The sequence below is a fragment of the Ambystoma mexicanum genome, chromosome 7p (genome assembly GCF_040938575.1).
Source record: "Ambystoma mexicanum isolate Mex_15411 chromosome 7p, UKY_AmexF1_1, whole genome shotgun sequence".
Classification (NCBI taxonomy): Eukaryota; Metazoa; Chordata; class Amphibia; order Caudata; family Ambystomatidae; genus Ambystoma; species Ambystoma mexicanum.
The window spans coordinates 197,686,390-197,698,832 of record NC_090939.1 but is presented as its reverse complement, the minus strand read 5'-3'; the positions used below and the strand labels follow the sequence as shown (position 1 = coordinate 197,698,832).

General features: G+C 45.5%; 1 protein-coding gene across 2 annotated transcripts in view; it reads left to right on the top strand.

Annotated features, from left to right (window-relative positions):
• The first annotated feature begins 3,894 nt into the window (after positions 1 to 3,894).
• Positions 3,895 to 12,443, top strand: part of IGSF5 (immunoglobulin superfamily member 5) — a 544,054-nt gene continuing 535,505 nt past the window's right edge. The window contains exon 1 of one of the 2 annotated variants that reach the window (XM_069636052.1): positions 3,895 to 4,150. The gene's annotated coding sequence lies outside the window, so the exon portion shown is untranslated. The remainder of the gene's footprint in view (positions 4,151 to 12,443) is intronic. The other variant, XM_069636051.1, reaches the window with a different exon arrangement.

Below are 12,443 nucleotides of genomic sequence, written 5' to 3'. Positions count from 1 at the left end.
AGTCTAAAAGTGCTTCATTTACAACAAGAACATTATTTTTTGTGTGAACCGTAATGACACATTAAAGGCCCGGATTTGAAAAAGGCGCAGGTTGTACGCCAAAACACGTTTCCTCCAAGAGGGGCTGAAAATTCAAAATAAAAAACTTTATCAAATACAACGGATCTTTTGGATTTGTCATTCATAGCAAAAGGAAATACACCAGTAATTTATCTTGGCGCAAATAAGTGCAGGCACAGTTGCAACTTTTCCTACAGAATATAAAAAGTAGTATCCACTGCCACCAGCCAAAACTCGGTCGGGGGGGGACTGGACAGTGCCCCCTCGAACAACAGACCCCGGGGCAATCGAATTGCCCTGACCAGTACGTCCACAATAGGATGGTTTGTACTGGTTCTGTTCACAATTTGAGACTAGTATGATATGATATGGCATTTGTAACGCGCCTATACACAAGTGTTTCAAGGCGCGACGAGGCAGGGAGGGGGGAACAAGGGGAAGACAGACAACGATCCTACTAGGCCAGGTGTCATTCAGACCGCGCAAGTGCAGGGGTAGGGGGAAGGGAAAAAGTGCAAGGGGAAGGGGGGGAGTGCAGTACAAATAAGTAGAATAGAAATTAAATAATAAATAAATAGGGCCAGCTGGTGGCAAGTGCAAGGTAAGTGCAGACAAGTGCTGGGGGGGGGGCTGTAGGGATACAGAGACAGTCCCGCAGTGCAGGGGTTGCCAGGGAGGCAGTGCAAGTGAAGAGTGACTGGGCCCAGGACCGAGGTCGGTGAGAGTGGCCCAGTTGCAGAATCAGTGCAGTTTTGGTGAAGAATTTAGCAGGGGAGAGGGAGAGAGAAAGCAGAAGTGAAGAGGAAGGTTTTGAGGTGCTTCCGGAGATGGTTCTCCTCAAGTTTCAGGGAGGCAGGAAGGCTGTTCCAGAGGGAGGCCCCTGCCGCGGAGAGAGATCTACCCCCAGCTCGTTGCTTCGAGAAGCGGCTGACCCTGAGGGAGTTGGAGACGGATGAGCGTAGGGCTCGGGAAGGAAGATATTTAGGAAGAGAGAGTTGAAGGTATTTAGGCCCCAGGCCCCAGAAGGCCTTGTGGACAATGCAGAGGGTTTTGAACTTAATCCTCGCAGCCACTGGGAGCCAGTGTAGAGATTTCAGTCCTGGAGAGATACGGTCCCTGGGCTTGAGGCCAAGGACAAGTCTCGCAGTTCTGTTCTGGATGAGTTGCAGAGGGCGGAGATTGGAGGCAGGCAGATTAAGATAGAGGCTGTTACAGTAGTCCAGCGTTGAGAGAACCAGGGCTCGGGAGACAGTGAGCTTCTGGGGGAAGGAGAGGAAGGGAAGAATACCTCTGAGGAGGTGCAGCTGGTAATGTGACTTCTTAGAGACGTATAGAGACGATATATGAGGAGAGAAGGAGAGTGTGGAGTTGAAGATGACCCCGAGGTTTTTTGCCTTGCAGGTAGGAAGAGGGCCAAGAGAGGCCAATGGTGACTTTACATGCCATGGGAGACAGTAGTCAGTCCCAGGGTATGGAGTCTATGTTTGGGGGTCGCTACGACACCCCTGGGTTACGGCGCGGAGGGTGCTGTGTAACCCACATACCAAAAACACATGAAGCCCTATGGGGTAAAGGATCCCATAGCCCATAAAACACATACAAAGTCAAAGGAACACCTCAAATCATGTCTAAGAGTGGGAGGAAAAGAGTCTCACTCTTAGCAGGAGAAAAAAATAAACCCCAAAAATCCAGCAAAGCTGCTGGGGGACTCACTAGGTTTGGGAAATTAGCCTTTACAGAGAATTCTCCCTAACAGCTTGTTGTGAAGTTTGGGAATAAAGTTGGTGATGTGATTTTGGAGATGCGCTCTGGGTGGTCTGTGTTTTTGTTTTCATGGATCAATGTCTTTGGTATGCTTCACAAGTAAGTACTGGGATGAGGAAGAGGGACATGGAGGTATTGACCCTGTTACTTTGTAGTAATCTTCTTTACTCCTAGTCCTACTCTTCCCCGTCACAGTACTTATGACCCTCCTCGCCCACCCTGATGCAGTGTGAAAATCTTCCATGATGTGTTGGAATGTATTGAACTAACATGTTATGTGGTGGGAGAGTACTGTACTCCCAGGGGATGGGTGGAGCAGCTATAGATATTAGTAAAAAGATGGAGGTTGAGGAACTCACAAGTAAGTACTGTTACAAGGAAGAGTAGGAGTAATGAAGATTACCAGTAAGTAATCGGGTCATTCAACATCCAGAGACACATGCCCTCTAGATAAAGCTCAATTTGAAAACATGACCTTTGACATCCTTTACATGATCCTGCATGGACGAATGAAGGGCGAGCTGCCCGTTTTGCACATCTCACTTAGAATCAGTAAATTATTTTTCCCAAAGCCTGTATGGAAGAAATTATTACTCCCTAATATACATTTTCCCAGGCAATGTCACCAAGAGAAGCAGTAAGTGTTTGCAAGACAACAAGACTCATTACAAGTTTGGTGATATCTGACGGTAAATCCACCGAGATACCACCGAACTGTATTACTGTTACCGCTTTTGGTCTGTTGGTATTAACACCGGATTACGAGTGGCGGTAGGCAGTGTTAGTCCTCATTAATTGGAGTCCTACGGACTCCATGGGATATTTCGGCGGCAATTCTGCTGGTGGCAATAACGCCGAATTGGCCGATTTTTACGCAGTAAGGTGGAGAAAACACCTCCAGCTTGTTGCTGGAGGTTTTTCCTCCACCTTACCCCCAAACTTATAATTGGGTGGTGTGGTAATACGGCAGTATACGGTATTGCTGCTGCATTTTACCGCACCACCCAACTTTTAATGAGGTCCAATATTGGGACAATCAGTTGTATATGCGGTTTCAGCAAACTTGATCAAGGCTTGCAGCAAGGAGAGACAATATTTGATCTCTTCTGAACAGAAAGACGCTGCGCTGCTTTTTCCACGTGACTTTGTTCGTATCACATGGCTCCAGTTTCTAGAGGGTTTCTGGAGGGTTTCTGGAGGTCGAATTGCAACCATTCTGGATAAATCATATCTGCTTTATTATTTAATGAGGATGTTTGTGGATGATTATAATATTTGATCGTCTTGATATACAATCGCGTTTTCTTTTGTTTGTAAATATCACAAGCGTGGCTTTGTAATTTTAATAAAATTGTATTGCATTATTATTTTTGTTATTCAAATGCTTGTTGATTTCATATATCTGTGTGCTTTTATGGGGTGTGAGCATTTTGTGGCATGTGTAACGAGTAGACAGGTGTTCTGTGACTGAGTGGCACATGTCTATTCCTTCAGACATTCGTTTGCACATATGACATTCAGACGTGCACGGTACTTACATCTAGAAAGTCCAGATGTAGAATGCTTGCTTACAGACGTTTCTAAAACTACTTTGAACAGTTCTGGCTACACTGTAAATTACGCTTTTGTGGGTCCGTGCGTATTTTACATTCACAGATATCACAAACACACAACTTCCAGACATGCTTCTGGGTACAGGACACAGCTGCATACACACGCCAAGGTGTCGACAGTTGTACTTTTTTGGTGCATGGCGGGTGTTGTATGTGTAATTTATGCGGGCGTAAATTAAGACTCACTCTCACTTATGTCTCGAAAAAAGTGTAAATCGGCGCCACAGTGTTTACTGTGCCAAGGTTTGTGGAAAATGATGGGCTTTTGAATAAGAAGCGAGCCTCTCCTCACTGCACTTCCTCGTCCCACTCAGGGGTCATCTAACTTTTCTTTTCAGGTGTTTACCTGAATGTTCTGTCTTCACTACTTCCGCCGCAAATCCAGTTAATGATTAGCCGGCTCGGGTGACCATTAGTAGCTCGCAGCATGCATCAGTAGGCGTGATCGCTTCCCTAATCTTATCATGCCGTGCCGTGGAAATGCACAGGCAGGGACAGCCGTCAGCCTGCAGTTTCGGTGTCCTTCTTTCATTTCACTTTCTGCCGCAGCTGTCTCACTGAACACCTAAAGGATTTTCCGAAACATATAGTCAGATACGTTTCGAAAATAATTTGGTGGTTGACCTTGATCAAGACGGTGAGACCTTTCCTCTGCTAGAACACAGCTGTGCGACCTTTCAACCTGCTCTAAGCATGGTGCTCGGGTAAAACAGGTATGTGATATTTCATTTATAACGCGTCTGTACACAAGTGTGGTGAAAGGTTCACATGATAATTGCAGGATATGTTACAAGGCTTTTATACTGCACCAGATCACCAATGTAGTGGTCTCTGTGTCCCTGGCTTGTCTGGAGGTAGGCGTGTTCTTATGCTCGTGGGATTTATGCCGCGCACCGGGATTCATGCCGCGCACCACTGCCATTTGCATGGTCTCTGGGTGCTAATTGTGCAAATGCCCGCAATATCCGCACCTTTGCCTGTAGACAAAAAGGAGTAGTGAGAGGATAGGAGAACAGGAAAGCGGGTTAGATGCCATAGACGTGAGGATGGCGTGATCTAGAAGAGGAAAAATAATGGTTTTTGATCGCTTGTGTGCGTGGGGGGTCCATTAAGGTGGACCATAGATATTGTGGAAAGGATGGTATGATATAAGCGTGTTTGGCATCAAACAGATTGCGTATGTGAACCGGTTTAGAGGAGCAAGTGGTAGTTAATTACGTGATGTCTGGCTGCGTAATGGGCTTTGGGTGTGCTCCAGATGCCTAATTAAATCATGGTGGCTTTTTGACCCGTGATTACTTTTACGTTTTCCAAAGAGCAAACTCCAGAATAGTAATTTTGCACTGCAAAACTGGGAGGCTACGCGTGGCCGCCTAGCATAGACTGTTGAAAGGTGAATTAAGATGGAGAAGATTGCTGTTGATTTTTGGGTGCGTTCTGGGTTATGTTGCAAGCCATGCACTCAGAAAGAGGGTGGCATAGTGCAACAGCACCCTCTAGTCTCTGAGAGTGCCGTTGCTGCGCAGCTCAGCGAGCCTGGGATGCAGGGGTGTTGCTCAGTCTGGAAAAAATCTGCGGCTATGCAAATGTCAGACCTATCAGGACTCAGGGCTAGCTAGCCTTTTGGTTGTAGCCCCTGAGCTTCTATCTGGGGCTACAACCTAAAGACCAGGGTCTATAGCCACCCCAGATGCCCCCCCCCAGCAATGCTTCTACTCGGCTGGGGACTTCATGTGCTGCAGAACTCTACCACGTAAGGTTTTCTATGACATACTTGTATAGCTTTTATGCTACTATTGTCCGTACGGAGCCCCGCTTCCCTTTCCATGGTGGCCATCTTGAAAAAGTATTTTCCTTTGTTCAACCAGGCTTATTGCTATTAGTACCGTAGCCCGTAAAACCGGGGTACTAAACACATTTTTATTTCTGTTCCAAAACACTTGTTTTCGGAACAGAAAAACAAAATGCCCGCCTGGTAAGGGAAAACGAAGTCCCTTCCCTCTTTCCATGGTAGCCATTAAAAAATTAACCAAAAAAATGGCTGCCATGGAAAGGAGAGAAGGGTCTACGAGAGCAATGGAATGCTGTATTTGATACTTTGCTTAATGTTTATTTGGTTACTTGGTTAAAATGATGCTGTAGAAAAATGCCTTTATGAATTTCACACATTCATTATATGAAGGACAGAGTAATTGTAAACAGAAATGAACACTATTCCCTTTGCATGAGTTTTGTTAGATGTTGGCTGCTCATTTTCCCTGTCCATTCTGGATCATGTGTGCTGCGTACTTTAATGTGGTGTTTGTTAACAACTGTTTACTATACTGTATGCCTTAATGTTGCCTTGTATGGTATTTTGTGTGTGTAACCCATACCTTTCAATTGTTCAATCAATTAAACAAAAAAGTGAAAATTAGTATCATATTTGGATGTAGTAATTCATGATGATTACTCCTCCTTCTAAGTGCTGTCACAATCGGTATTATTTGTTTCCCGTTTTCATGTGGCCATTTCTTGAGCCTAGAAAGGATACAAAACTCAGTAGGCCCTGCTGGGAATCGAACCTGTGTCTGCAGGAGGCCCACAGATGTCCATGATCAGTATTTAATTCGCTCAGCTCTCTTGCTAGTTTAAGAAAATATAGTGCATCTATGGATATTGTCCAATTCTTATATGGGTTTGGAGTAGGAAGGAGTTTCGGAGCCAAAAAGGATACAATTCAATTTCTGTTTTCTGGACACATGAATTTTGTTTTAACCCACCATTAAAAATGGGAGTGGGAGGAGCCTGCTCCTCAGCTGGAAGGGCAAGTTTAAGCCGAACTTTGAAGAGAGCCACGGCTGGGCTGGCTTTAATAGTGATGGTAAGTGGAGTCCAATGGAGTGGGGCGTGTAAAGAAAAAGAGCATAAGCGAGAGGGGGCATGTGGGCATAGGAAAGTAAGGTTGAGTGCAGAGGAGGAATGGGGGCACGTACTGAGGAGCAACACCATTGAAAGGTATGTACACTAGGACAGGGAACTTGAAAAACTAGGGGTTTTGCGTGGCGAGCGACCACCATTGTGTCGGCTGGTAGAAGTGGGGAAGGATCTGGATAGTATGAAGAATGTGAGGGTAGGAAAATGGAAGATTTTGTCTAGACGGAGGAAGGAGTAGAGGTGAAGGGCAATGAGTAGGAATGAACAGTAGGTGAGTTTGCTGAGAATGAGGATGAAGACTAGAGTTAGTGTAAAATTGTTGCATTTGAAGGTTGTTATCAAAGAGGATCCCATGGTTCTGAGCCTTGGGTGATGGAGCAGAAACCCTAGGAGGTAAGTAGGTGGGAGAGGGCAGGATAGGGATGGCATTGGAAGCCGGGAGAAAGATGTCCTTAATTTTTTAAGATTTCAATATGAGACAGCTAAGAGAGATTTAGGGCCTCATTACGACCCTGGCGGTAGTCGTGCCCTTATTAAGGGCACGGCTGCCTCCGGTAATGATTTTTTACCGGGTCCAAGAAACAGGCAATAACCGGGTTATGCCGACCTTGACGGACCCGGTAATTGCCCTTTTTCTCGAACCCGGCAAAAATCAATCCCCATTCCTATTTGAGCCCAATAGGGCTCAATGGGAATGGGGAGGATACTAACAACGGGCCTGTTAATGACGGGCCCTTTATTAGCATCCTGGCCTGCTAGCGGGTCCCGCTTTTCATATCTGGTCAGACCAGATGTGAAAAGCGGGACCCGCTAGCAGGCCTCGTAATAGGGCATCCCGTAATGAACGGTGCCGGTCCCGTACCGGCACCGTTCATTACGCGAGCGCCAGGGTCCTAATGAGGCCCTCAGTGACAGATTAAAGTCAGAAAGTTGTTAACCTGTTCCAAGTAGCTGTGGAACAAGAAGGAGAGTAGAAAATCAGTTGGTTGTGGCAGCAAATAGTTGTTGGTAAATTAAAAAAGGACAAGGTAAGTCTACAGATGTATCGAGGGTGAAGAGCAGAGGTGCAAGGACTGATCCTTTCTGGATGTTCACAGTGGGATGGTTTGGATCAGAGGTATGCAAGTTGCAGGGGTTTTAAAGCAACCGTTGTTCAGGTAGGTGGCAATCCAGAATAGATCTGTGAATCTCAAGATCTAGAAAGGTCCAAAAGGATGAGCATTGGAAAGAAGTTGGAGGGGTGAGTCTCAGCGAGAAAGTTGGAGACATGCATGAATGCGATCTTGATACAGTTACTACGAAAGCTAGATTGAAGTGGATCTTCAAGGCATTAGTGGTCTGGTTGAACATCACCTTCCCAAGGATCTTTGAATAATGGGATAGGAGAGAAGCCGGGCAATTGTTTGCCAGGACCGTGGGATAAGCATGGGGTTTCTTTAAAAAGGGAAAGGATAGCTGCCAATTTGAAAGAGGCAGGATTGGGACCATGTTTTTGACTGTTTTAGGAGCGATAGGAGCACAAGATGGATTGTCACTGTGAAGGATGGATGCTAATTTGGTAGGACAGCTGCATCTGACAGCTCAGAATAGAGGGGGTAGGGGAGAGATGGAGAGAGGAGGAGAATGGGACAGGGAGGGATAGAAGGGCTGATATAGTGTCACATATTTAAGAGGTTTTAGAGTTGTGAGCATTGTCATTACCAGAGAGGGAGGAGGTAATAGATATTAGCTTGGGAGGTATAAGCAAAGCTTCGGGGGTGACTGCAAGTGCAGGGGATTAGGTTTGTGAAATCGGAGGATTCCAGTGCAGAAGAGTAAGAAGCAAGGGGATTTGATTTTTGTAGGATAAGGGTCTGGGATTTGCACCAGACTTGTAGGTCACGGCACATATTTGTTTGAGGGTCTGTCATGTCTGAGATGATCCAGGACTGCGAGTGGGAAGGTGTCTTTGTGTGCAGGGTACTGTTGTTCAAAGGGAGTCAATGCACCAGTAATGGAAGAGCCATGAATAGGGGAGAGCGATAGGAGAGAGAGGTCCACACATCATTAAGGCAAGTGGCAGGGGAGTCCTGCTTGAATTTCGTCTTGGCCATCGAAGAGGGGAGAAGAGGAGTAGAGGGCGAAGGGATCAAAATGTTAAAGAGAACAATTAAGTTTTCAGAGGGAGAGGGAGATATGGAGAGGTCAGAGGAGTAGAGAGAAAGACAATGTGGGTGGGCTGGTAGTGGAGGGAATAGGAGGAGTGATCAGATATGCGGGAGTTCAATGTAGGTAGCTGCAGGCGGTTTGTTAAGGGTCTGGGAAGGTCAGAGTCTCCCCAGCATGAAAATGAGGATGTCAGTGAGAAGTGACTCAAGGAGAAGATTCAGGTCAAGGAAGTTCAGGTCAAGGAAGAAGGAGTTGAGAAGGCCAGGGGGTAGATAGGTCATCAGAACAGTGAGAGGAGTTGAAGGGAGGAGTTGAGTATGGGCATATCTAAAAGAAGACGAGGTGATGTCTGAGGCGTTAGAGAGGCAGTGGTGAGGGCTGTTGATAGGGAACCCCAATTCACCACCCTTCGCTAGTGTAGCAGAGTCCTGAGGGGAAATCAATTATTCTGTAACATCAAGAAGTTAAAGCTGAGGGTGAAAAGAGGTGAATTGATAAGAGAAGAATTGGTCATTGATGTACAAAGATTTGTTACAGAGGGATTGTGCATTTCGGAGGCCAAGTAAATGAGTGATAGGAGGTGGCGCAGGGGAGCCGATGTTTTAAGCAGATGTTGTACGGTAGGTGAGGGGGAAATATAAGGTCGGAATTCCTGAGAGCATAGGAGCGTTGGATTTGAGGGGTGCAGGTGCCGGTGTAAAGGATTCACATGGGTAGATGGGAGAGTGAGATAGAAGTTAGATCAAACAGGCTCTTGCGGAAGGCTAAGAGAGAATGGGAGGCAAAGAGTGAATACAAGGAGGAATGAAGCAGAGTCAAGGTGCATGATGCAGACTTATAGAAGTAGGCAATTGAAGGCAGTGGAATATGGGTTCAGCCCAAGAGGGAGAGCTAAGGTGTTTGAGTGGCAAGGGAAGTGGGAAGGGGAAAGGGCTGACTGGGAAGGAGCTGGTATAAATTCTGAGTTGGCTACAATGGGGCTATAGGCAACCAACAAACAGTTATCAGGCTAAAACAGGAATTTCCCTTAGTTCTTCAAGGTAATAACAGCTATGCAGTGAATGGAGAGTTGCTGGGTCAGAGGGACCCTATATTTGGAAGCAGGGGTCAGGTGCCCAGGATGGATGCCCAGGGATGACTCAATTACAAGAGATGCTGCAAGTCACATGACCCTGTGGGAGAGAATCAGAGTGCTCAAGACAACTTTGAGGCTTACAGGTTGCGTGGAGGCAGAGTCCTCGCTGTGGTATGCCCAGTAAGCCTTGTTGTTTTTGAGGTAGGGCCCTCAGATATTGCAACAGGATACTCTGGAATGGCAGGACGCGGCAGAAAAAAAGTTTCAAATTAAATCCCAGTCACATGCCCCGGTCACTTGACCCCTGGGAACCAATCAGAGTGCTCAGGATAGCTTCCAGGCTTCCTGGCTATGCGTATGGAGAATCTTTGGTGTGGGAGGCACAGGGAGCGTTGACTAAAGAATAAGGTAATTCTTACTGGCTGATTAAAAACAGCAACTGAAACGAGAATCACAAATAGAAACAAATAGCCATTTGGCAAAGGCAATCGTTCTAATTGTCTTTGCTCATATCCATATCATCAACATTAGTGATTCGAGAATATCTCTTTCTTTGAAGATGTCTGGGTGAGTATTTTGACATCACTCGGTCGGCAGCTCCTAGAGAGGAATTTGCACAATGGTGCCACAAAGGTTTAACAAGATTTTCAAATCCAAGCTTGAAGCTCGAATCACACTCGGGTCAGTTATGACCCAATTTGCTTTCCATCTCTTTGCTGATGGTGGGATGGAAGTTAAGATTAAGAGTAGGCATATGTCACAAAAAAACTGTAACCAGCGATAATTGACACTCGCCCATGTTGGCCGCCTGCGTTGAGAGACAATTGAATAATTGCGCATGCAGTTTGAGCAGCACACAATCTCTTAACAGAAATACTGACACAACTTTGTGGAAAGATTGATGAGGTCTGCCTTTAGTGGAGAACTTTCAATTGACACTGAATGGGAACCCTATCAAATCAACACAACCGCCTTGAATGTATTCAGTCTGCTGTTTGCACTAAAGTCAACAGTAGAGGATTGTTAATAGCCATTGTACAAGTATGGAAAGTTGTAGCAGGAAAATTGGCAGTAATGGAGGTGGTTGGTTGATTTTATGAAATAATGTCTCTTTTATGCAATAATGACAGATAAAATTACGCAACTAAAAAAACCGAACAATTCCTGTAACAGCGCCTCGATGCCCGCGGGCTGTGTGAGCACTTCAAAAATGCAAAATAAAATAAAATAAAATAAATAAAAAAAAAGATATATTCAGTTACAGAAAGCAAAAACAACTGTGTACAGTTACAGTAAGTAAACACCTACAATAACCCATTGAACTGCACATGCCAATGTTTCGACATACTCGGCTTTTATAAGGTTATCCAACATTTGCATAATATCTCCAAAACTTGTATATATTCTCTAAATTAGGCGTCTCTCCTGGTCCAAGCAATCAATTCTGGTGTTGTGGGTCCAAATTATTGTGACCCCATTAGGTCTATTACTTGCAATCACAAAATGAGTTACCCCCATAGAATTCACTAATCGAATGTGTCCTCAAATTACTCCATTGAGATGCCACATTACATCTTAATGGAGAAATTTAAGGACACATTCGATTAGTGAATTGTATGGGGATAACTCCTCTTGTGATTGCAGATGATAGACCTTATTGTAAACATAGAGTTTTTATTTTGTCTCTGGTGATTGGCAAGTGTACATACTGTGATTTCTCTTTTGGGGTGTTAAATAAACCCTTCTCCCAAACAAATCCTCAGTGCCTGGGTTTCTGGCTTTTCTTTATACTAGTTTTGGATAGTCTGGGTTAAGTGTCCCAGTCACAAGACCCTGCAGCTAAAGTGGCTTTTATTATGAGTGTTTGAGGTTAAATCTATTAGGAGTGGGCAGTGTCCCTTAATCCAACACTTACCTTAGTAATCAAATTGTACATATACTGTACTAGATGCATAATAGCATATCAATATGCCCCCCACCCCCCACAGGCTGCTTGAAACCCTCAATAACCAGCCATGTAGAATGTTGTGGCTGTGAAAAAATCCAGAGGTTTTACTCACTTAAAATGTGTAGGGTTATCTTTGAGTTAAAAAAGAGTTATGATGATCTTGCATTACTTCAATTTGCGATTTTATGGACCAACCCCCTATTTCTTTCTTGTACAGTGCCAAGCTGATCAGTAGCCCATGATTCAAGAACAGCCCACCATGCTGGCTTCTTCAGTGGTTCAGATTCCCCCCACACTAGCTAGCAAGCACCATTTCGGTAGAAGCACTCCTTTTTCCTTCTGGACCGCATGTAGCTCCTTGCTATGTCTCATGGCTGCCTCTACTGCTTTTCTGGCCAACCTGTTGCCTATTTCCTCTGCCACCTCTCTGACACCCACCTCCTCTTCCTTGGCTACCTTGCCCTCTCCTCCTTGGGCACCTTCAACACTTCCTCAGGGCATACCTCTGACATTTACCCCTCCACAGAAGTCTTTCAAAGTGGGCAGCCTGTTCCACATTGCCACTCTCAACTCTCGTTCAGCTGTCAAACACTCCTCCGACATCTGCCGTCTCCTGAAGAACTCGACTTGGATGTCCTCGGTCTGACCGAGATGTGGTTCATGGCTAGCTCTGACACAAACTTTGACACTATCCTTTCTGATGGCTACAAGAACCTCTCCGCGCCCAGAACCAACCATCCCAGTGGGGGTGTAGCCTTGATCTTCCCAGAGTGGATCCCTGATTCTATCAGGACTACTCCTCCTTTGAATGCCAGGTCTGCAGGCTTTATCTCTCTCCTTTCCCTTGTCTCACTGTGGCCACTATCTACCGGCCGCCCGGCTAGGGAGCCTCATTCCTCTCTGAGTGGGCGGATCTCTC